Source organism: Hyperolius riggenbachi, chromosome 3 (assembly GCF_040937935.1).
Source record: "Hyperolius riggenbachi isolate aHypRig1 chromosome 3, aHypRig1.pri, whole genome shotgun sequence".
NCBI classification, from domain to species: domain Eukaryota; kingdom Metazoa; phylum Chordata; class Amphibia; order Anura; family Hyperoliidae; genus Hyperolius; species Hyperolius riggenbachi.
The window spans coordinates 87,051,868-87,077,925 of record NC_090648.1 but is presented as its reverse complement, the minus strand read 5'-3'; positions in this window follow the sequence as shown (position 1 = coordinate 87,077,925).

The following is a 26,058-nucleotide window of genomic DNA, read 5'->3' as shown; positions in this document are numbered from 1 at the left end:
TCAAATCCAGACCACTGTGATGATTTTGACAGAGATAGAATTGGCCATACACAATGGTGTACTTGCCAAAATTGTATTGCAATGCTAACAGGGATGGAGTCTGTATGCTGTAGGGAAATTGGCAACGTATATGGACTAATGGACTACGTAAACTGTATTACTCAACACCCCATGTTCCCACAATTGTGCGGGCATGAGGACTGGGCTAGAATATTTCTTTTCCTAACCAACAACCAGAATGCAATTAACCCAGCCAATAAAGATCGTAATAGGTAAGTTTTTGTCTATGTGATTTAATTTTTGTTGTACAGGTAGCCTCCCATATACGATCAAACCTACAAAATTAATGGTCTAATACCAGTGAATGCAATTTCAATGTTGGAAAAAGGAACATTTGACATTACCGAAAGTGATGCAATGCAGCTACGCATCAATTCTGCAGATGCGAAAGTGTATAGAGGGGACGGCGTCCAAGAATCTGCAGAATGCATCAGATTCTTGAATCGCTATGCACCACTCTGTACACAATGCAATCAATGGAAAATGTTCCATTGCCGTGCATAAAGTTCAGGACATCCACGGTGCATTGCGGCTATGTAGCAGCATCGCAACGCAGCTAATGGAAACAGGACCTAAGTGTTTTTAATCAATTTCAAAATTCCAAAGAGTGCAGGGCACTGGTCTCCCTCAGAGGATGCGGTACAGGGATGAAATAGGAACAGAGTCCAGCTCTTTCTCTCGATATCCAACAACTATCTGCTCTTGTGCACATCATCGTTTCTAGGACTAGGTTCCCCGGTGTCTGCTGTGCCCCCTGTGCATGCAGCGTAGGTATGTCATAAATGTTCTGCTCCTGCTGCAGCACTCCTGTCTTCAGTTCTGCTTTTCGCAATCCTTTTCTCCCATCCACCACTGCCTCCAGAGCCAGTTCGAAGTACTAGTGCGGGGATTAAACTTTCAGGACACATGCACTGTGGTCACGATACATGACCCTAGGGCACTTGTGCTGTTAGTGTATTCCCTACACTGGTACTTAGGTCTGGCCACAGATGGTCGACGGCTGCAGCAGGCAGTGGTTGATGGGATAAGAGGATCGGAAAAAGCAGTATTGGAAAATGGATTGCGGCAGCAGGAGCAGAAAATGTATATACCACTTACCTGTGCACCTCTCCAAGGAGAGGAACACTGTATACGATACCCAAAGAGGCTCAATTATACTAATTTCATGGAGGTTATACTACTAAGTAATAAGGTAAAAAAAATATTCTATAATTAGTTGATTCATAATTTTTAATTTTTGAATACAATGTGTTTTAATGATACTGTACTATATGTATACATTATGTAATTGTAAAATGTACTTTTTTTTCCAAAAAATATTTTTTTTAGGTTGATTCGGAAATCGATTTATAAGGCTTTTACTGGCTGGGTTCATGGCTATTTAGGTAAAGGAAATAGGCGGCTCATTCCATTATGTGTAGTCCAAAAAGTCAGTCAGCCCTTTCCCGATCCTGATCGACAATACATGGGGTTCAGACCAAGTCGTGATTTAGCAGCAGAATACATGGCTTTGGACTAAATTTAACATTGTATATTTATTTAATTTAAATTTCATGTTAAAGTTATAAATGTTTTTTTTTTTTACGGTATAAACAAACAAAAAAAAAAGTTAGTTTGCAGTTTGAAAATTTTATTTCAATAAACGTTTCTGTTTTCCATAAACAATTGTTTTCTATTTTAATATATATACGGTCATTAACATATTTAGAATTAAAAACAATTACAGTAGCATTATGAATATAAACATAGATTAGAATTATACAGCAATTCTCCGTATGTATGGTTTGGTATGATTAACCCATTCACGTTCCGTCGTTTTCACGTGAGAAATGTTCACCTCCCATTCATTAGCCTATAACTTTATCACTACTTATCACAATGCACTGATCTATATCTTGTTTTTTCCGCCACCAATTAGGCTTTCTTTGGGGGGTACATTTTGCTAAGAGCCACTTTACTGTAAATGCATTTTAACAGGAAGAATAAGAAAAAAATGGAAAAATTCATTATTTCTCAGTTTTCAGCCATTATAGTTTTAAAATAATACATGCCTCCATAATTAAAACTCACGTATTGTATTTGCCCATATGTCCCGGTTGTTACACCGTTAAAATTATGTCCCTATCACAATGTATGGCGACAATATTTTATTTGGAAATAAAGGTGCATTTTTTCCATTTTGCATCTATCACTATTTACAAGTTTAAAATAAAAAAAATATAGAAATATTTCATCTTTACATTGATATTTAAAAAGTTTAGACCCTTAGGTAAATATTTACATGTTTTTTTGTTTTTTTTATAGTAAACATTTTATTTGGGTAGTTTTGGGAGGGTGGGAGGTAAACAATAGGTTTGTAATGTAAATATGTGTTAATTTTTTTTTTCAGGTGTAGTATTACTTTTTGGCCACAAGATGGCGGCCATGAGTTTGTTTACATGACGTCACTTAAAGCGTAGCATGCGCTTAGAGTGACGCAGCGGGAAGGAGACAGCCAGAAAAAGCACAGCTTCCGAGAGAAGCTGTCGCTTTTTCAGCGGGGGAGAGGAATCAGTGATCGGGCACCATAGCCCGATACATTGATTCCTTGGCTACCGAATCCGTGGCCGGGAGTGCGCGTGCACGCGCACGATCGGCCGCGGTAGCGCGCATGGTTCCTGGACGTAGTTTCTAAAAATAGGGTAATTGTCCACACAATAATAGAACGAATGTACAGTGCCTGTTATTTTCAAAACCCTTATGTGCTAGGGTAGTGTGAGAGGCCCTCGCGTACCTTCCTTCTCAACCCAGAGCACACCTCCCTGAAATTATGAAGTTAAAAAAATAATAATAAATACACTTTGTCGTTGTGTTGAATGAATTTAGAAATAAAAATATAAATATTTAATGTACACAGGGATAAACGGACCATTAGGGCATTCGGGCATAGAGCGAGGGTCCATGGTCAGTAGGGGGCCCTTCGCTGGCTCGATTGAGAGGCAGAGAAGGGGGAGGGCAAGGTGAGCAGTAATTGTAGATACAACTCAACTTCTGTTTGAAATCCACTGAAGCCTCTATTTCCTTCCTCTCCCAGGTCAGTCGTCCATTGGTAACAACGCCTCCCTGTGCAGACATGACCGTATGTCATCACAGATTGGGCTGCTACCATTACGACAGATGTCGGGAGAGGAATTAGATAGATGCTGCGTTTAATCATCAGGGAAAGGGGAGTTGTAATTACTATGCACGCTCCACCTGCTGCAGTACATATGCTGAAGGCACCTACCTATCTAACCTATACTGGAGGCATCTTCTACCTATCTAAAGTATGCTGGTGGAACAGACTTATCTAAGCTATATAGGGGGGAATGTTACCGACTACCTGTACTGGAGGCACCTCCGCAGCACAAGCGTGTACGGGGCCCCAAAATCTCCAATTTGCCTTGTGCACATGAGATGTCAATCCGTCACTGAATGTACAGCAACGTGGATGATCAAAAAAGGTTGATAACAGTAATCTAAAGCATCTAATAGTCAAATTATACTGATATTGTAAAATGTATTACATAAAGTGAATATTCTATAAATATACCCTAAAGATATTTCTAATAAAAAATATTTTTTAAAATAAAAAAAAAAACACTTTTTTGTTAAAAAATATTCTGTAAAAAAAAAATTATAAATATAAAAAAAAACATAATTGTAAATATTTTAAGCTTTCAAAATAGTAGTAAAAAATTATTTACATAAAATACTAGTGAATACCATCGTGATCAAACGTTCACTAGTTTAGTGTCCATAGTCATTGATATTAGTTACTAGAGCCAAATCGGCTTTGCCTAGCAGCAATCATATCTTCCATATCTGGCTTTGGAGCAGTAGAAATGTTCGGGGAAAGTGAATCTGATTTTGATAGCAAATTAGTATTCAGTGTACCTTCACAAATTTTTAAAGTGTCCACAAGAATTGGACAGAGGAAGGAAAAAAAAAATTTTTCAAACTTTTTTCTCAACACCCATTTGTTTTTTCCCTTTGGGGCTACAAGGCTGTATCTTTTTAATCCTTTTTTCCTACTACCTTTTTGCTCCCGTTCAATAACAGCCTGAGGTCTTTTAGCATTAGAGTTGTGTGACAATACAGCAAGAATAGTTCTGCATTCCATACCATCAAAACTATAATGAAATCTTTTTGACCTATACTTCAGTACGTGACTGTGAAAATTTTCAAGTGGCCCGGTATGACAGGACCAGGTCAGATGTGGAAGATCAGGATAATTTCCACAATTTTTGATAGACCACCAAAAGTGATTGTTGAGTTTACGGATCCACGGTGTTAGAGTAGAACAGGGTCTGTTTTGCCTGATTTTTCTGAGAAATATTTTTTGCATAATGCCACACATCGAACTGATGATCAATGTGTGGATACTGTTCTCTCATAACTTTTCGTATGCCTGCATGTCGGTCGGAAGCAAAAAATATAATTTCATATTCATCATCAATTACACGGCCTATGCATTTCTCAAAGGCAAACTTTTCCATGGTGACGGATGAAGAACACTGGGTACTTTGTACTACTTCAAAATCTAAAATTTTCCCACTAACCAGGTCCATCATAGTGTACACACAGTATTTAGCACTGTGTCCAGGGCTGTCACACTGCCCATCTCCTGCCAGTGTCACCGACTCATCAAACAATTCTTCTTTGAGGTTTTCTTTTATTTATGGTCCAGGCACGACTAATTGCAGGGAAGAGGTATTTTTTCTGGTAATCATGAAAAGTTTTCTCAGTAAAAAATTGCATACCAAAAACAGTAAGGAAATGATTCAACCTTGTGACGTTCAGTCCTGTACACAACGCAGATGCAGCTAAAAGAATATTTCCTGCATGGTACCGTTTTATTTTTGGTTGTGATTCAAAAATTTTGAATTCATGTCCATCCTCACATTTACCTCTTACTATAACTGCAGAACCTTGTGTTTGTTTGTTAAACTTTTTGATTTTATGGTTACAGGCTGGGTCCCCAAGGCATGTCATTTTATTTATCAAGTTGTCTAGACAAGATTCGAATATAATAAATTTACGCTAAAACACAATATTTTTAAAATATTCGTCAGGGTCCGATGGCGATTCTGTATATGTCGCTTCTTGAAGATCACGAAGTACACTTATTTCAGATTTGTCTAAACTCAAGTCAAAGGGGTTAAATTCCTAATCACTGTCTTTTCTTTTCTCAGTTATTGAGCTTGAGCTTTGAATACTTGATTCTAAGTTTTCTTCAGGTGTTCCTTCTGCATGGGGGTGGGACGGATGCAGATCTATTTGTCTGCTGGAATTTAAATCATCTTCAGGTGTTCCTTTGTCACATGGGGTGGGATTGAAGCTGATCGCTTTGTCTACTTGGATCTACAATATTTTCCGAATTTCCTTCTGCATGGTTGTGGAATGGAGGCTGATCAATAGGGTCAACATGCGATGTAGTTGTTTCTAATAAAATTGGTAAAGTTATTGTAGTTTTTTGCAAAGTAACTGGACTTTCAGATAGGTTTGGTAGAGATGGTTGTAACTGAATTTGTGCACTCAACAGAATTTCCAAAGGTTTTCCGGTGTTGAAAAGAATATGTTGTACGGATGTTCTATATGCTGAATTGACAATGGACTTCCACTCTCTGATAAAAGGTCAGATTGAGTAGACCTTAGGTCTTCAGTGTGCGTTGATATATCTTTACATTGTACTTTTTCCTTTTCTTGGTAAATACAATAACAATGTGGACAAGTGTTAGCAGATTCTCCCAATTGCTCTGTAAAATGTTGAGTTTTCTGTTTTTTTTCCCGGTGCATAAAAATATTTTTAATTTTACCTGACTTCATAACGGCTTCCTCGTTTATGACTACATTGTTAGATGATGAAGGGAAAATTGATGGAGCAGCATCTTTGTAAAGAGTTTTTTTTTTTTTGGTTTCAGGTTTGTAACACTCTGGCGTGAAATGTTTTGAACATACTCTGTACAAATCGGAAGGTTTTCCTTCTAAAATTTTGTTTGAAAGCGCATCAATGTCAACAAAGGTTTGACCTGTTCTCTCTAACCATACTTTAATTTTGTCGAAAGTATGAGGAAAGCAATGCAGACTAATGTTCTCATCTTTTCCAGTATAATTAGGACAACCGACAACTATGCAGTGAGGCATGTTCTCCAAAACTGAAAAAAATAAATCAAAATTAAATTTTACAATCACAAATAATGAATAAAGATTAAAAAATAGTCAACCAGAGTTGACGCTAACAGCAACCAATCTGCATTCATAACGACACTAATAGTAAACAATCTGCCATCAACCTAAAGGTAGCCAAACATCTAGCGATGTATGGGCAGAATCAAACAAGAAATAAATCTCTATTGTTGAATTTGATAAAACCAAGAATGTTTAAATCAGAATGATACCATTTATTGGCTAACTAAAAATGAATAAAAATAAGCAAGCTTTCGGACTTGCAGCCTTTGTTGGGCTTACATCCTGTTAGTTGATAAGTTATTAGTTATAAGCCTGAAGGCGGCTGCAACGCCGAAAGCTTGCTTATTTTTATTTATTCATTTTTAGTTAGCCAATAAATGGTATCATCCTGATTTAAAACTTCTTGCTTTTACTGATGGCTAACACGGTACAATAAACTACTGCTACTACTATGCCTGAATTTGATAAGAGAGAGATCAGTAAGCTACCCATACATCACAGGCCCATTCACAATCAATTTCATTGTAAAATTGATCCTGGAATCGTCCCTGTTCACCGACTCATCCTTGTGCCCGTGCAAAGTGTATACATTACCTTTCTGCAGTCTTTGCTTGTCCTCCTGCTGCTTCGGTGCATTCTCCTCTTCAGCATACAAGCACGGCCTACGTGGTTTCCTAGTAATGGTGCGTGTGTGTTACATCACAAGCGACCCCTTAGCAGGAAAGCACGTGGTGCATGCGTGTATGCAGAAGAAAATAATGGAGCAGCGGGGGACAAGCAAAGAATGCGGAGAGGTAATGTACACTTTGCAGGGTACACCAGGGGAGTACATTGACATTAGGGTGGCACATTTGCAAATTGTTTAGTTGATCATCTGAAAATTTCCCGCCGCACACAGAACCAAACAAATTTGGATAAAGATCTTGCAGCATGCGCCATCGATAATGCCACTATTTTCTGTCACAAAATTGGGCATTTTGTCTTTTGTCTTTCCATGGAACCAACTTTAATAAAATTCTATTACAATAATCAAATTGAATGGCGAACTGGACACCAAGTTGCCTGATGTATGGACACGTTTACACTAACAGTACACAATTTAAAATCAGATTTAGACCAATCTGTTATGAGAACAGGGTTGTTGTAGTATACCGTGGTTTGATTGTGCATGGTAAGCATACCATGCACAATCACGTGTTACTGTTTTCCAGAGGATGGGGGTGACATAACGCCGTCGATGAACAACGGTGGGGATAATTACTCATTTGCCAGGGGGTATCAAACACGCGTGTACTGCCTTATTCGTGTTCTTGCATTCTATTTCCTTGAAACATTGCCCCCTGTACGCTGTTACAAGGAAATGGAATGCAAGAACAAGAAGTAGAAGGAGGTTAGTACAAGCGTGAGGACCCACAGGTAAGTGATTATTTTTAAACCAACCACTATGTCCACCTGTCTCTCTATACCGCAGCCACCTATCCTGCCTACACCTATCCCAAGGTAACTATGCTGCAGCCGCCTACTACTCGCTACACCTATCCCTGACTTCCTATGCTGCGGACATCTACTACTGGTTACACCCATCCTTGGATAACAATGCTGCGTCCACCTACTACTGGTTAGACCTATCCCTTGCTACCTATGCTGCACCACCTAATACTGGTTACACCTATCCCTGTATACAGATGCTGTGGCCACCTACTCCTGGCAACATCTTTCCCAGGATAGCCATGATGCGGCCAACTAATAATGGTTCAACCGTGGAATTTAACAATGTTGCAACCCTACTTCAGACTAAAGGCTCATACAAACGGGCTACGGCTGTTGCTGCAACCACGTGGCACGCGCGTGTTGCGGGCGACAGGTCGCCCATGTGTATGATGCACGCGTCCCGAACCATCGCCCGTCAGAGCTGTCGCCAGGCGATTGGCGAGGACAATCGCCAGCAACAGCTATCGCCGCAACTGTCGTGCCGTATGTATGCGGACTAGCGACAGCAACTCCATACACAATGTATGGAGCTTCCGGCGGGGGGAGGAACCTTCGGCGACAGCTTCCGCCGTGTTTCTGCCTTTGGCCAGATACGTGTGGACAGCTGTCGCGCGTGCGTCCCCTGTGCGCTAGCGACTAGCCACAAAGGTCCCCCGTGAGTATGAGGCTTTACACTCACAGTAACCAATCTGCCCTCAAAATGAGACCAACGGTACCGAATCTGGATAAAGATTGAGTGTAATGCTGGGCATACATGGGTCGACCCGGCGGCTTGATTAGCCGCCGAAGCGACTCCCGCCGCCGTCCGGATCAATTCCCGATCCGGAAGGATCCCGGGGATCGAGCGGGGAATCGATCCGGCGGGGCATCGGACCGGTTGGAAAACATCAATCGAGCCATCAGCGGATCGATTGATAAGGGGGAAACGTACCGTGTATCCCCAGCATAAGGGTAACAGATCTGCCATCAGATTGAAAGTAACAGCACCAGATCTCCTAACGGTAAACAATCTGGCATTACACACTAATGCTGGGTACACACTATGAGATTTTCTGGTTGATTTACTGTCAGATCGATTATTTACAACATGTCCGATTTGCTTTCCGATCGATTTCCGTGCACTTTAATAGGAAATCGATCGGAAAATGCTCTGAAAACGATCGGAAAGCAAATCGGACATGTTGGAAATAATCGATCTGACAATAAATCGACCAGAAATTCTCATAGTGTGTACCCAGCATAACGGTACCCGATCTACTATCAGATGGACACTAATGTTACACAACCTACCATCAGTTTGAGACAAATGTTAAACAATCTGCCATCAGATTTAAGGTGGCCACACACCGTACAATTTTGGGTTGTGTATATTAATAAACTGACAAATACACATCATACAATCTTTAGAAAATTTGAAGAAAAATGTAAAAAGATGTAAAATCATTTAATTGTATCGTTTTTGGCCACCTTTACAGTAACAGTTACAGATCTGCCATCAAGCTGAGACTAACGTTACACAATCTGCCTTCAGATTGAGAATAAAGGGGCCCATACACTGGCCAATTTTAGCCATCGATCGACGTCCAATTTTGACTTTTTTGATCCAATCACCTAGAATTCTATGCAGCAGAAAGCATGATCGATCGGCAGAACGATCGATTTGTGGCCGATTTCAAAAATATTTGAACGTTCGGTCCATACTGAAAATCTGGGTCGATCGGCTGCTGGCAGCTGATAGATGGCCCATAGGGTTGCATTAGATCGAATGGTGCAACACTGCATTTCTCTTGAATTTCAATCCATTTCATTCTGAAATCTATAGAAATTAGAGTCCTACACATCAGATACATTCCTGTCAGATTCGACCTGATGGGTATCTTACAGAAATGTATCTGATGGTCGATTCTGCTGCAAATCTATAAGTGGATAGCCACCTTTACAGTAACCAATCTGTCATCAGATTATCACTTATGCTGGGCATACACGGTACGTTTTCACCCGTGTAATTGAGCCGCTGGCTCGATTTCGGCGCGTCCACACAGGCACTTCCTTGTCTTTGTTTTGTTTTTTTCTATTGTCCTGCCCGCCAGTATCGAGCGCGGAATCGATCCGGCGGGTCATTGGACAAATCGTAAATTATCAATCGAGCCATCAGCGGCTCGATTACACGGCAAGAAGCGTATCGTGTATGCCTAGCATAAGACTACCATATTTGATATCAGATTGACTGTGAACAATCTGCCACCATACAGAGACTAAAGGTAACCAATCTGCCACCAGACAGACAACGGTAGCCAATCTGCCTACAGACAGACAATAACGGTAACCAATCTGCCTTTAGACAGAGAATAACGGTAACCAATCTGCCTTTAGACAGAGAATAACGGTAACCAATCTGCCTTTAGACAGAGAATAACGGTAACCAATCTGCCTTTAGACAGAGAATAACGGTAACCAATCTGCCTCCAGACAGACAATAACGGTAATCAATCTGCCTCCAGACAATAACGGTAACCAATCTGCCTCCAGACAATAACGGTAACCAATGTGACAACAGACATTAACGGTAACCAATCTGCCTCCAGACAGACAATAACGATAACCAATCTGCCTCCAGACAGACAATAACGGTAACCAATCTGCCTCCAGACAATAACGATAACCAATCTGCCTCCAGACAATAATGGTAACCAATGTGACACCAGACAGACAATAACGGTAACCAATCTGCCTCCAGACAGACAATAACGGTTACCAATCTGCCTCCAGACAGACAATAACGGTTACCAATCTGCCTCCAGACAGACAATAACGGTAACCAATCTGCCTCCAGACAATAACGATAACCAATCTGCCTGCAGACAATAACGGTAACCAATCTGACAACAGACAGACAATAACGGTAACCAATGTGACAACAGACAGAAAATAACGGTAACCAATCTGCCTCCAGACAATAACAGTAACCAATCTGCCTCCAGACAGACAATAACGATAACCAATCTGCCTCCAGACAGACAATAACGGTAACCAATCTGCCTCCAGACAATAACGATAATCAATCTGCCTCCAGACAATAACGATAACCAATCTGCCTCCAGACAATAACGGTAACCAATGTGACAACAGACAGACAATAACGGTAATCAATCTGCCTCCAGACAGACAATAATGGTAACCAATCTGCCTCCAGACAATAACGGTAACCAATCTGCCTCCAGACAATAACAATAACCAATCTGCCTCCAGACAATAACAATAACCAATCTGCCTACAGATAATAACGGTAACCAATGTGACAACAGACAGACAATAACGGTAACCAATGTGACAACAGACAGACAATAACGGTAACCAATGTGACAACAGACAGACAATAACGGTATCCAATCTGCCTCCAGACAGACAATAACGGTAACCAATCTGCCTCCAGACAATAACGGTAACCAATCTGCCTCCAGACAATAACGGTAACCAATCTGCCTCCAGACAGACAATAACTGTAACCAATCTGCCTCCAGACAATAACGGTAACCAATCTGCCTCCAGACAATAACAATAACCAATCTGCCTACAGATAATAACGGTAACCAATGTGACAACAGACAGACAATAACGGTAACCAATGTGACAACAGACAGACAATAACGGTAACCAATGTGACAACAGACAGACAATAACGGTATCCAATCTGCCTCCAGACAGACAATAACGGTAACCAATCTGCCTCCAGACAATAACGGTAACCAATCTGCCTCCAGACAATAACGGTAACCAATCTGCCTCCAGACAGACAATAACGGTAACCAATCTGCCTCCAGACAGACAATAAAGGGTAAACTAATCTGCCTCCAGACAGACAATAACGGTAACCAATCTGACTCCAGACAATAACGGTAACCAATCTGCCTCCAGACAGACAATAACGGTAACCAACCTGCCTCCAGACAGACAATAACGGTAACCAATAGGACACCAGACAGACAACGGTAACCAATGTGACACCAGACAGACAACAACGGTAACCAATCTGCCTCCAGACAGACAATAACTGTAACCAATCTGCCTCCAGACAATAATGATAACCAATCTGCCTCCAGACAGACAATAACGGTAACCAATCTGCCTCCAGACAAACAATAACGGTAACCAATCTGCCTCCAGACAATAACGGTAACCAATCTGCCTCCAGACAATAACGGTAACCAATCTGCCTCCAGACAAACAATAACTGTAACCAATCTGCCTCCAGACAATAACTGTAACCAATCTGCCTCCAGACAATAACGGTAACCAATCTGCCTCCAGACAAACAATAACTGTAACCAATCTGCCTCCAGACAATAACTGTAACCAATCTGCCTCCAGACAATAACGGTAACCAATCTGCCTCCAGACAATAACGGTAACCAATGTGACAACAGACAGACAATAACGGTAACCAATCTGCCTCCAGACAATAACGGTAACAAATCTGCCTCCAGACAAACAATAACGGTAACCAATCTGCCTCCAGACAATAACGGTAACCAATCTGCCTCCAGACAGACAATAACGGTAAACAATCTGCCTCCAGACAGACAATAACGGTAACCAATCTGCCTCCAGACAGACAATAACAAGACCAAAACTGCACATCCAGCATAAATATATATATATATAGTAAATCCAATATTATACATTTATCACGCATTTCCATCATTATCCTGTGTATTTATTACCTTAGGATTTGTAACAGCGTCCAGCTCTGCACTTCTGGTCTTTCTCTGCAGCTATGAATCACGGATCTCTCCTCGGAGTCTCACAGCACATGCAGGAGCATGAGGGGGCGGCATAATCAGTGCTAAATGAACAGAGGGGCGGGGAGTGACACACACAGAGGCAGAGCTCCTGCAAACAGCCTTGCCTCTTCATGACTCATGCAGGGCAGCAAAATCTAGGACCAAGAAAGTCGGAGGATTTTGCCTGCATAATTAAGGGTGATAACACACTCGTTTTTTGCAGGGAATGTGGCAATTCTGCTTGGCTCATGAAGATAAAGGTGAGCCAAGTGGAAAAAGAGGGAAAAAAGGAGGCTTCAGTGTCTCTTTAAACACCTTCATTTTTGGTCACGATCTATCACTTTTATGTCTTTTGGTTATGGCTGCGGCCCCTTTATGATGCTGGACTACATACCATAGACACATTATTAGAGCTCATTCTATTGCTTTGTGGACTTAACTGATATCATCTGTCACTGCAATTTAAATTTTGACTCTATAACTTTTATATGTGTTATATACAATATTTTCAGAAAAGGGTGGATCTTTAGAACTAAAATAACCACCTTGCTCTAAGTAGAATGCATTGCTTCCTAATAGGTCGTGGACATTAAGGGTAGCCCCATCAAGGCTGTCCTCTGTAACGTCAGATCGATAAACAACAAAACAGCAATCATACATGATCTAATAGAGTCTTCTGATCTGGCCTGCCTGACTGAAACCTGGCTTTCTGAACCAGTTGGCCCCACCCTGGAGGCCGCCGTGCCAACAAACTATTCTGTGATATACTGCAACAGGAAAGAACGCAGGGGAGGAGGGGTTGCACTTTGCTTTAGATCAGCTTTGAAAATCAGACCACTTACTGTAGGTCCTACCAACTCGTTTGAATGCTTGGGGGTGCAACTTTCAGCTGAGAAAAACATTAACATATTGCTGATCTACCGCCCACCAGAAAAATACTCAGACTTCCTTCAGGAACTTGTAGACCTCCTATGCAACCTAACACTGGAACCCCCCAGATGGATTGTTCTTGGAGATTTCAATACATGGGTGGATGACTCCTCTACTCAATTTGGAATAGAGCTACCTCGTGCCTTACATGAACAGGGCTTCCTCCAATCAATCAGTTCTGCTACTCACAGGAAAGGTCACACTCTGGACCTTATATTCCATACTGGGCTGTCAATAGCCAATGTGGAAATTAATCCTGTTGCCTGGTCAGACCATCACACTATCCACTTCTCCCTCTCAATACCAGATGTCAAACACCAGGTCAAGAATCAAATAAAATGTCGCCGCTTAAAAGGGCTAACACCTCAACATATCCGAAATAACCTTAGCTTTGATGAATTGACTGACTCCAGCTTGGACCCTGATACTCTGGTGTTTAAATACAACAAATGTGTGTCCTCCACCTTTGAGACCATTTCTCCTCTGCGCACCAAATATCTTACTCCACACCATCATGCACAGTGGTTTGATAACGCTATAAAAGAGCTGAAAAGACAAGGCCGGAAACTTGAGAGACTGTGGCGCAAATCTCAGTCCCCAGAAGACAAACATGCCTTAATCCTCCACTTGAAGAGCTACCAAAAGGTAATTACGGGGAAAAAATCGTCCTTTCTATCACAAGAGATTGCAAATGCAGTTAACAAACCAGCCCAACTGTTCCGCACAGTGGAAAAACTCTGCAACCCGGCATGTCAAAAACTTAATATCGAGTCTTCAAAGGACCTCTGTGACCAATTCTTCACAGACAAAGTCTCTGCTATAAGGTCCGCCATCCAACTTACAGCATCTGAGCCTAATATAGTGCCGAAGACCATTAGCAGAGACAATGTAACACCTTGGTCAAACGTCAAAGAAATTGATGAAGAAGTCACATCAAGCATCCTCCTTCACGTCCGCCTAACTACCTGTGACCTGGATCCTGGCCCAGCACAGTTCATGTTGAACTGCCCCGACCTGTTTGTACCGGTATTCCTAAAAATTGTTAACTGTTCCTTACCATCAGTGATATTTCCTGCTTTACTGAAGGAAGCAATCATCAGGCCTCTCCTCAAAAAACCCTCCCTGGACCCTGATGCAATGGCCAGCTACAGACCTGTCTCTAACCTCCCCTTTCTGGGCAAGCTAATTGAAAAAGCTGTTTACCTCCAGCTAGAAGCCAAAATCCTACAAAACAACAGTTATGACCCATTCCAGTCTGGCTTCAGGAAACACCACAGCACTGAAACTGCCCTCATCCAAATATGCAACCACCTGCTCATGGCAAGAGACAGAGGAGAGTGCTCGATCCTAATACTGCTAGACCTTTCTGCAGCCTTTGATACAGTTAACCATGACATCTTGATAAACTGGCTACAGGAATACTGCGGCATTGATGGCATAGTTCTTCAGTGGTTCCAATCCTTCTTGAGTGGCAGAACCCACAAAGTGTCTATGGGGCCCTTCCTGTCCACCCCTGTATCACTTAAGTATGGGGTGCCCCAGGGCTCAATCCTCTCTCCCCTGCTTTTCACGATTTACATGTTACCGCTGGGAAAATGAATCCAAAAACATGGCCTGACATACCACTGCTATGCAGACGACACCCAACTATATCTTTCCTTCAAGCCTGGTGTGACAGACCCAACTCTAACTATAAACGCCTGCTTACGTGAACTACAGAAATGGATGAATGACAACTGGCTGAAACTAAATGCAGACAAAACTGAAGTCCTTCTGATTGGAGGGCAGAGCATGATAACAAAATAACTTAACTTGCAGTCTTCACCACTGGGAATAGGAGGCACGGATCTATGCAGCTCTAATCATGTGCGTAGCCTGGGAGTTCTAATTGATGGGGATTTAAACTTCAGAACTCAAATCTCTGCTGTGGTGAAATCATCCTATTTTCACCTGAAGAACATTGCAAAAATCAAGCACCTCATACCCCCAGAAGATCTGCCAACCTTAGTCCACGCCTTCATCACATCCGGACTGGACTACTGCAATGCTCTCTACACTGGCCTTCCAAAAAAGGTCTTGTACCGCCTACAGCTGATACAGAATACTGCTGCCAGACTGCTAACCAACCAACCCCGTCACTGCCACATAACGCCAGTCCTTCACTCCCTTCACTGGCTACCTATAGAATGGAGGGTCCTATTCAAGATCGGCCTACTGACATTTAAATCCCTGAATAATCTAGGCCCTGGATACATGAAAGATATGTTGCAGCTGCGTAGCAATCCCCGCATTCTCAGATCAACAGGTTCTAATAATCTAGTAATACCCAGAGTCCACTTGGAAACTTTTGGTCCCAGAACCTTCTGTCATGCTGCCCCTACGTTTTGGAACTCCTTACCTCAACAGATCAGGACAGCTCCATCCCTGGACGTGTTTAAATCCAGACTGAAAACCCACCTGTTCAGTTTGGCATTTGCAGAAATATAACTTTTGTTGTGTGAATACTTCATCCTACTAATTACTGAATCTGAGAGAGCCTAAGCGCTTTGAGTCCTATGGGAGAAAAGCGCTATAGAAATGTTATTGTATTGTATTGTATTGTATTATTGTATTTGCAATATATTTGTTGATATTTAGATTTTCATTTACTAAGGGTGACTCCTGACCATCTCTCTTCTATGAGAATCTTTAAGTTCTATGTGTTCTGTTATAATATTTGTTTTGCCCATTAGTAATTTGGTTATATTTTTCTTGAGCTATACAATAGTATGATAATAATAGTTAGTTTTGTAGGCTGGTGAGAAGTTGCTTTTAGCTTCAATCCAGGTTTCCTGGCTCTATAATATTTTAAAGTTTAGTAACTCCTCTAAGTTCTGCTGTTTGTAGTATCATTATGTACTATGCTTTGCCTCTTTGCTGCCCTCCCAGAAGTGACTAGAGGTGGACTTAACTTTTATGGGTCCTCCTTCACCCACTTCATTGGTGACTATTTTAGTCTCTTTTACCCCTACTCTCTCCCCTGCATATTCTTTTTAAGACAAGTATTCTTTTTGTAATACCTGGTATACTTCCTGCAACTCACACATGCATGGTTCCACTGTAACATATGCTAATTTTTTATGTTCTTTGTATCTGGAGATTAGTTCATTGACAATATGGCTACTACCACAGTAAATATTATTTCTCATAATGCTAGAGGCCTACATTCCCCCCAGAAACGGAGTAAGGCTTTTAAGACCTATTCTAAACATCATCCTGGTGTACTTTGCATTCAGGAAACTCATTTCCCCCCTTCATTCTCCCCTAACCAACTACATAAACATTATAAAAGATTTTCCCTATCTAATTATACTAGGAGACGTAGAGGGGTGGCCATTTTGTTATCGGACAGTTTTTCGTTTGAGGTTAAATCACATATTTCTGACCAGGAGGGCACCTATCTTATAATTTTGGAAAGTTACCAAAGATATTATGCATTACAAATATTTACGCTCCTCCTGATCAGAATTTTAGCACTATTACAAAGGTTTCAGATATTTTCTCCTCCCTGACATTCGATTAGCTAATATGGACAGGGGATTTTAACCATCTTAGCGGTATGGACGAGCTCAGCTCGTCCATCACCGCCGATGGCTGCCGCTCAGGCCCTGCTGGGCCGATTTTGACGAAATAAAGAGCAGCACACGCAGCCGGCACTTTGCCAGCCGCGTGTGCTGCCCGATCGCCGCCGCTCTGCGGCGATCCGCCGCGAGCAGCGGCGAAAGAGGGTCCCCCCAGCCGCCTGAGCCCTGCGCAGCCGGAACAAATAGTTCCGGCCAGCGCTGAGGGCTGGATCGGAGGCGGCGGACGTCAGGACGTCGGCTGACGTCCATGACGTCACTCCGCTCGTCGCCATGGCGACAGGAGAAGCCAAACACGGAAGGCTGCTCATTGCGGCCTTCCGTGTTAATTTTGGCCGCCGGAGGCGATCGGAAGAACGCCTCCGGAGCGCCATCTAGTGGGCTTTCATGCAGCCAACTTTCAGTTGGCTGCATGAAATAGTTTTTTTTTAATTTACAAAAAACCCTCATGCAGCCGCCCTGGCGATCTTAATAGAACGCCAGGGTGGTTAATAACACCCCAAATGATAAATTAGATAGATCTCATAGCTCCCTACCTTCCGATTCTAATAAAAGTAGAGAGTTTTTCGATAACCTTTTTAAACTACATGTCTTAGTGGACTCTTGAAGGGAGTACAATGGATCGAGAAGAGGTTATTCTTTCCACTCTATACCTCATAATTCTTACTCAAGGATAGATCTTATTTTAATTTCATCGAGTTGTGCCCCCTCCATGTCCTACTCTAGACATTTATTGACTTCCTGGTCGGACCATGAACCGGTTTTGACTGCCATGACTTCCCCTATTCCTAGAACCCTTAAATCTCCCTGGCGGCTGAATTAAGCCCTTCTTTTGAATTCTAAAATTTTTCAGAAAATTCATATTCATCTTCGAGTATTTTAAGATTAATAATACAGAGAAAATTAAAACTCCTACTTGTTGGTTGGCTCATAAGGCCATTATAAGAGGGGAGTTCATCAAATTAGCATCTAGGTTTAAAAGAGATAAATTAGAAAATTATCTCAAATTTGGAGAATCAAATTTTTACCCTTTCACTAATTAATCAAACACATCCCACACGCTTCCTCCTTAAACAGATTCAAGATACCCAACTTCAATTAGACTGTTTTAAATGCTGAGGTTGAAAAGGCTCTACAATGGACCAAAGCTATTGCCTATGAAAAATCTAATAAGCCCGGAAGATGGCTGGCTAGAAAATTGCGTGCCCAACAGGTAGCCAATAGAGTAATTTGAATTCAGGATCCCCTTGGTAACATCACAACAAACCCTGATAGAATTTATCAAATGTTCATTCATTTTTATAGAAGCCTATACGAGGACGATATCCCTGATCAGGATGCTCAAAATAGAGAAGATTTTGTTACTAACAACATAAATAAGAGACTTTCCCCGAGACAGTAAAATCTCTAAATAAAGATATTTCCCTTGAAGAACTCCACGAATCCATTAAGAATTTAAAAAGAGCCAAGGCACCGGGACCAGACAGATTCACAGCCTTTTATTATAAAAAGTTTGAAGATAAATTGTCCCCCCAATGATTAAAAATGTTAACTATATTAGGAAAGGTAATGTCCCACCGGCAGAATTCTTGGGAGTCAACAATTGTGGTTATTCCCAAGCCTAATAGAGATCATCTTCTTCCAAAGAATTATAGACCTATCTCCCTGCTTGGAATAGATTATAAATGATTTACCTCTATACTCGCGAGTAGGCTCAATAAAATCCTCCTGTCTCTTATACACAAAGACCAGGTAAGTTTTATACCTGGGAGGCAGGCCCCGGATATTATTAGAAAGATCATCGATCTACAATATTTTTGTCAACACACATCCCAGTGTTTAGCTCTCCTATCTCTTGATATGGAGAAAGCATTTGACTTGATCAAATGGTCCTATATAAAGTCAGTGCTACAGAGATTTGGTTTCAGGGGAAACTTCTTCAAAGCTATAACGGCCCTATATTCTATTCCATCCGCGTCCCTTAAATTACACACTTCAATGCGTATCAACTTTAAAATACAGAGGGGGATCAGGCAAGGATGCCCTCTTTCACCAGGCATCTTTGCTCTTATGATGGAGCCATTAGCTACAAATATTTGCGAAACATCTGATGTTCAGGGGGTAGAGCTGGGCTCGCAAGTACCTAAAGCTAGCCTATTTGCGGACGATGTCCTGATGACCTTGACCTCACCACATGCATCCATCCCAAACGTGCTTAAAATTATTCAAGACTTCTCTGGCTTCTCTGGGTTTAGATTAAACCACGACAAGTCCGACTTGATGATATCACAAATGTCCAGGAAGGAGGGTCAGGATTTTGCAGCTTCAATTGGATTACAATTCCAAATTAGTTATATTAAATACTTCGGGGTTAACCTTCATAAAGATCCATCTAAACTATATGATGCTAATTATCCGGCAATGTATAGGAAACTATCTTCAGACTTAGAGACTTGCAATGAGTTCCCTTTATCTCTCCTTGGAAGAGTTACAGCAGTCAAGATGATCCTCCTTCCTAGAATACTTTATTTATTTAGGGTTTTACACATCTCTATCAAAAAAGGTGCCCTTTTTAATTTGCAGAGACAAATCCAAAAATGTATCTGGAGGAAGAGAAAACTCAGAATTAAATATGATACACTTGCGAGATCCAAGGAAGCATGAGGCCTTAATACCCCAATTCTTTGGAATTATTATAAAGCAGCCCAAATTACCCAGCTAGTCGCAGGTAAAGCCAAGACCTCGGCTCCTTTATGGGTTAGAATTGAGTCATATTTATTGGCCCCTCTTTCTATGTCAGCTATAATGTGGGCAAAATCTATATCACCTAATAAAATTAGAAAATCCTCACCTGTTGCTGCCCATTCATTAGGATTATGGTCCAAAAGTAGAATGCTGTATGGACTGCAATCCCCAGTTTCTTGTATGTCCCATATTTTTTTGTAGCCCGGATTTTACAACTGGTCATAACAAACATGAATACCACTGGTGGCTTACTAAAGGTTTTCAGACTCTAGGTAATTTTCTTCGATCTTTCAAAATGATTTCCCTTCAACAATTTCGGACTGACCATGATATGCCATCTGTTGAATTTCTTAGAGCTAATAACATTTTCAAATTTTTGAAATCCTTGGATAAGGAAGGGGACATTCTTACATATACACCATTTGAGGTTAAATGTAAGAATTATTCTTTGGAAAGAGGACTAATCTCAGAACTTTATTTAACTTTCTCACAGGACATCTCTGCAGAGAAACTAAACTCACAATTCATTGGGAAGAAGATTGTGGAGTGGCTATTGCTGCCCATTGTTGCTCTACGCTAACAAGAAATGGCCTATTCTACTCCTCTATTGAGACTTCTCTGAAAATTCTACATAGAGCATATTATACACCCTCTAGGTTACATATCTTCCCCCCCCCCCCCAACAATCTCAATTATTTTTTTGGGGCTGTGAGATGAGAGGAGACATGTGGCATGTATGGTGGACCTGCCCGAAGGCTCAACAATTCTGGAAACAAGTATGGAGAAAAATTTGTTTGATGCTGGGTGTTTCCCTTCCTCTGGACCCTACAGTAGCTTTATTGGGTAATAAACCCACAAGCCATCCATATGCCTCTCACAAACTGGTCCAACATATTATGGCTCAAGCAAAAAGATACTTGGCATCCCAATGAAAATCCACCGTCTTATCTTCAGATTTGGTGTTTAGCAAACTAAATGATACCATGTTATCAGAACATATGTTGGCTAAGGTTAGAGATTCACTAGAACATTTTTTTAAGATATGGTCACCATGGATAGAGTGGCAGAACAATGCGGGTCTATCATATACATTGCATACATTTTGATGCCTCAGATATTATTGTGGTTTTATCACTCTGAGCTTTACTTGACTATTAGTTGTTGTGTTCCTTGTCATGTGTGTGTTTAGACGTAGTTTTATTATGACTTGACCCACTAGAAATGGTTTATCTCTAGCTAAGTTACCCTTACCCCCTCTTATTCCATCCCCTTCTTCCCCTCTTCAACCACTGGATGTGTCCATTGGCATGTTGTGGGCCACCCACTCATGGACAATCCTTTTATCCACCTCCATATTCCTATTATATCCCAACTCTCCCCTCCCCTTCTTTTTTCTTATCAAAAAGTAATGTTTCAAGTATGCTAGTTTAAAATTTTGATTTCTAGTAATAGATAATTGATATAACTTGCTATTCAATAGTTTTTTCCTTTTTCTCTGTTTAATTCTTGCTTACCCCCTGCGTGGGGATTTTCATGTTTTTCCACTTGTTAAACATTTATGACATATCAGTAAACACCCTTGAAACGAAAATTGTTTCGTGATCAAGTTTGGCCATGCATTCACAATTATCAAAAAAAAATCCTAGGGTTATTTGCTTGTCTAACTGGAAAATATGTGCATAATTGTTTATCTACCTGTGCAAATGACTGTAACATTGAGGAAAGGAAAAGGGAATGGAATTGCCACGATAACCTAAATAAAGGAAAAATGCCAACTTTAACAGTAGCAAATAAACTTGAACTTACTTATATCTCCAGAACTCTGAATTAAATATCTTAGAGAGACACATAATCACAAAATATATCCCTTTTGTTAAAACTATATAATTTCCTAAAGATTAACAGAAAGCAAATATGGGTGCTGTTATATCAGTTCCTTCTAAAGTGGAGACTACAATAGATGCTTTACTTTGTCCTTTATGTGAATCATAATTGCTTACAGAAAAACTAAAAAGAAGACTTATCAAGGTCATTAACAGTTTTACCATCTCAGCACACATACGGTTTTGTCTGTTTTCTAAAATGAAAAGAAATACATGCCAAAAAAACATCATAACTCGGCCTAAGAGTCTGAACTTTGTTTAGACTCTTACAACTTCCAGAGTAATTCTAATAGAATGCCAGCCAAAACACTTAAGCATAAATAGATACAACTGTGTCCTTCTAAAAGCCTGGAATGCAAACATGGACATACAGTTTATTCTTGATCCATACTGTTGTATAATGTATATAACTTGACCCATACAGTTGTATAATGTACATACTCTCTTATATTTCAAAAACTTTTTGAAGAGAATTATTAAAGAACTAGTAGACCCAAGCCCGTTTAAAAACGGTCTCTTTCCTGCCGCCGCCAGTGCGCATCCGTCGCGCGTGCCCGCACCCGCCCACCTCGTTCAATGGTCCCATCCAGCTGTCCGTACTGCACACATGCACAGTAGTCAAATAACAGGGACAGCTGGACCCAGCGACACAGGGGAATTATAGTATAGGATCCTCTCACACCATATCTAACGTGAAAGCATGAAAGGAGTGATGCATGCCTATGCAAAAACGGAGGTCAGTGCACAAGAGGCTGTTGCTCGAACATGCAGCTTGAAACTGAAATAATGTTCCCGTACTGTAATTTTCATACCAACGGATGACAATGCTGTACAGAGGAGTTTGCCAATGAAAACCCTTCGTAATAAAGATCCTGATGATGAGAATGTATGGATTACTGGCATGAAGGAGAAGTACCAGGCCAGACCAAATACTCCACAACTTGAAAATGTGTATGGCAGAAATTGCCAGTGAATATTGCATTGTTTATGGAGAACAGAAAAAAGGATAAAAGCCCAGGACATCTATGCCTTCATTACTCCTGGTGACCCCCCCCCCCTCCCCCCTGCTTACTAGGATGTTAGCTTTCTCACATCAGGAGGTCAAGAGTTTTTCATTGTATCTAGACAGCTCCTGGTCAGAAAACATCGTAGTAACTAATGAGTCCATCCCTGTGCTCTCCCACTATGTGGATGTAGTGTCCTCTCCCCCAAAATGTCCTGGATGACCTGGATATTTAAATGGGGGCTATGAAGTTAAAATCCAGATGAGACAAAGTAATGGTGTTTTTGTTCGTTCCCCCGGTCTGCCCTTATAGGGAAAAACTGCATTACTGTTTTCTATCCAGGTCAGCCCAGGGTCTGTAACCGTTGTGGGGGAGGGGACGCTACAGCTGCAAACTGCCCCGTTGCACTCTGTCACGAATTTGGGCATGATGCTAAGTGTAAGACAATCAAATGTAACTTTTCTGTTATGGTCATCCTTATAATGTGTGCTCAAATTCCTGGTCAAACTGACCATCTTTCGGTGAAGGAGCCCCTGTTAGCCCAAATGGAGGAAGGTGTCCAGGTGTGTGTTCCTAACCTTCCTAATGTACCTTCTCAATTTGTTTCCCCAGTTGTTTTTCCTGATGTTTCCAATACCATGTCTGTCCCAAATGTCATCCCACCAAATGTGTCCTTTTCCACTGTGATGCCTTCACATGGGGTCTCTGAAGAACCATGGCAGTTAGTGAGGAAAGCTGAGAGAGGGTATTGAGCCAGGGATGTGGCCAAGGGGGCAGGTGCTCCTTCCAAGCGGGCTGAGCCAAAAAAGGCTCTTCTAGGACTACTGGAAGAGGTCCTCCTGCCTCTAGACCCTCTGTGTTGGGTGGGAGGAGGACCAATGCCTCATCCTCCAAAACTACCTCAGGAGGTGCTGGATCTTGATAGTCACCTCCTCCAAAATCCTCATCCTGTTCCCTTCCTCCCTCCCTGCCCCTCCTGTCAAACCTTCCCTCCCTGCCCCCTATCAGATCCCCACTTCCTGCCCCCCCTGCCAACACTACCCTTCCTCCCCCTCTTACTGACCCTCCTGCTCTAAAGAAGATTATTGGAGTATCTGGAGACTTAATTTTACTAGTATCTCCCCCTGATGATGCCAGTAGGTGAAACTAGTCTGGAAGGAGATGAGCGGCAACATTATTCTTCCTGATTGTTGAATATCTTGTTAAAGAGCGCATTTTACTTCTGGGGTACCCTATGTCATAGGGCCCCATATGTGAGTTATTGTTTCTTTTGTATGGAATTTTTATGAAATTTTAAAATAAACGGTTTGCACTTAGATCATTTATTTGTTCTCCCTTATTAATATATCCCACTGAATACGGTGATTGGAGTGTCAATTGGAGGCATAAACATTGAAGATTGATGTCTATTGGACTGACGGATGTTCTGAGATGTTGTGAACCTCTACTATACCAGATACAGCCTTGCAATGCTGGCACTAATTGGCTGGTAAGCCTCTGTATGTCTTGGTGATGGTGAATGTTCACTGAAGTTTGAAGTCACCAGGGTGCTATTACAGCAGTTATAGAACATTTTTGAAAGCGCTGATCAATCATTGTTACTCGTTATTGGATCTTTGGACCAGTTTCTTTTTCAGCAGCTTTTTTTTTTACTTTTGTTGGCGCTAAATTATTGCTTGTTTTATGTTTTGATTATTTATTGTCTTATGTGTGCACTACCCCTTTCCTGTATATGTGGCAGAACGACTATTTTTTTTTGTATGGATGTCTATTTTGGTGTAGTATTGTTTATGGTGTTGTTTAAGGTTTTCTGTTATGTATTGTGAGGTGATGGTTTTAAGTCGTTTAGTCATGTCTTGTTGCTTGAACTGGTGGTATGTTTGAGTGTTCTTCTGCTCGGGTCTGCATAGTAAAGAAGTATTGTGTTATAAAATGATGGTTGGATTTTGATGTTTGGGTGGTTGGATTTTGATGTTTGCGTGTAAAAGTCCCGTAATTATTTACACGTGTGTGTGCAATTATTGTATATGTAGAATGAATTGTTTATTTTCCTGTTCTTTGATTTAATATGGTTTATGTGGTCAATTGATAACTTTTCATTTTATTTCTGTATTTGTATTACATATTTTAAAAAATATTTTTATAATAACAAAATCTCCAAAGGCAAACATGCCATAATTCAATATGCACTTTTTCCCCAGCAAAAATATCCAGAAAAATTCTATGGTACACTACTCAAATTGTATCTTCCTCATTGAAGAGATACACAGCTACAGTCTATAACATGCAAAACATATCATTTTACGCATGTGCAATTGTACAACTGAGTGGCACTAATATGCTTTGGGCTGATAACAGCATTGTGAAGGAGAACAGAAAAGTGCAGTCAAGTGAATGAAAAAACAGAGGATTTTCAGCAGTATGGCCTGTCGAAGATGCCTGGACAACATTAGCTCCAGAAAGTGGGTTGATCCATTTGGAAAGCATTATGAAGTGCCAACCAGATCCTATAGATATTAATGAGCAGGATGATATTCCAGATTGCATTAATGATGCTACTGTTAGAGGTTCCACAGGTAAGTCAAGCACAAATCAGAAAAATGTCAGCATGAAAGACAGGCATCAATTTTTTATGCAGTGTGTAACTGGTGCAAAAGAACAGTCTGTGGTGAAAGTTCTCTGGTATGTTTCAAGCACAGCAGGCACTGGTAAAAGCCATCTTATTAAGTGTGTTTATACCGAGGCATCGAAGGCGTTGTCCAAAATGACATGTGTAAGTGAAGACATTGAATTTTACCAGCCCAAAGTACTGTTAGCTGCATTTACTGGCTTTCAATATTAATGGCAAAACTCTTCACTTACTCCTTAAACTTCCTAGAAGCTTAAAGCCTCCTTATCCAGGTCTTGGAAACTGCCTGGATGAGATTAGAGCAAATCTATGCAAAACACAAATACTACATTATTGACAAAATATTGATTATATCAAAACCACTGTTCTCTTGTTAACTGGAGATTGCAACAAATAAAAAAAAACAAAAAGGCCCTTGGGGTAATTTCTATTTTGGCAGTAGGAGACTTCATGCAGCTACCACCAGTAAGACAAGCAAAACCATGGTGTGTATATGAGCAACATGTTCCAGATTTTTGGAGATTTCAAAATGATCACACTGACCCAAATAACGCAGCATAAAGATGACCTTGCCAATGCTAAACTGCTGAACAGGCTTAGGGTTAAACAAAAACATGAGCCATTATTTGATGGAGCTAGAGAAATGTTGGCAACAGCAATAAAGTCTCCTGAAGAATGCCCCACTGATATGTTACGTATCTATGC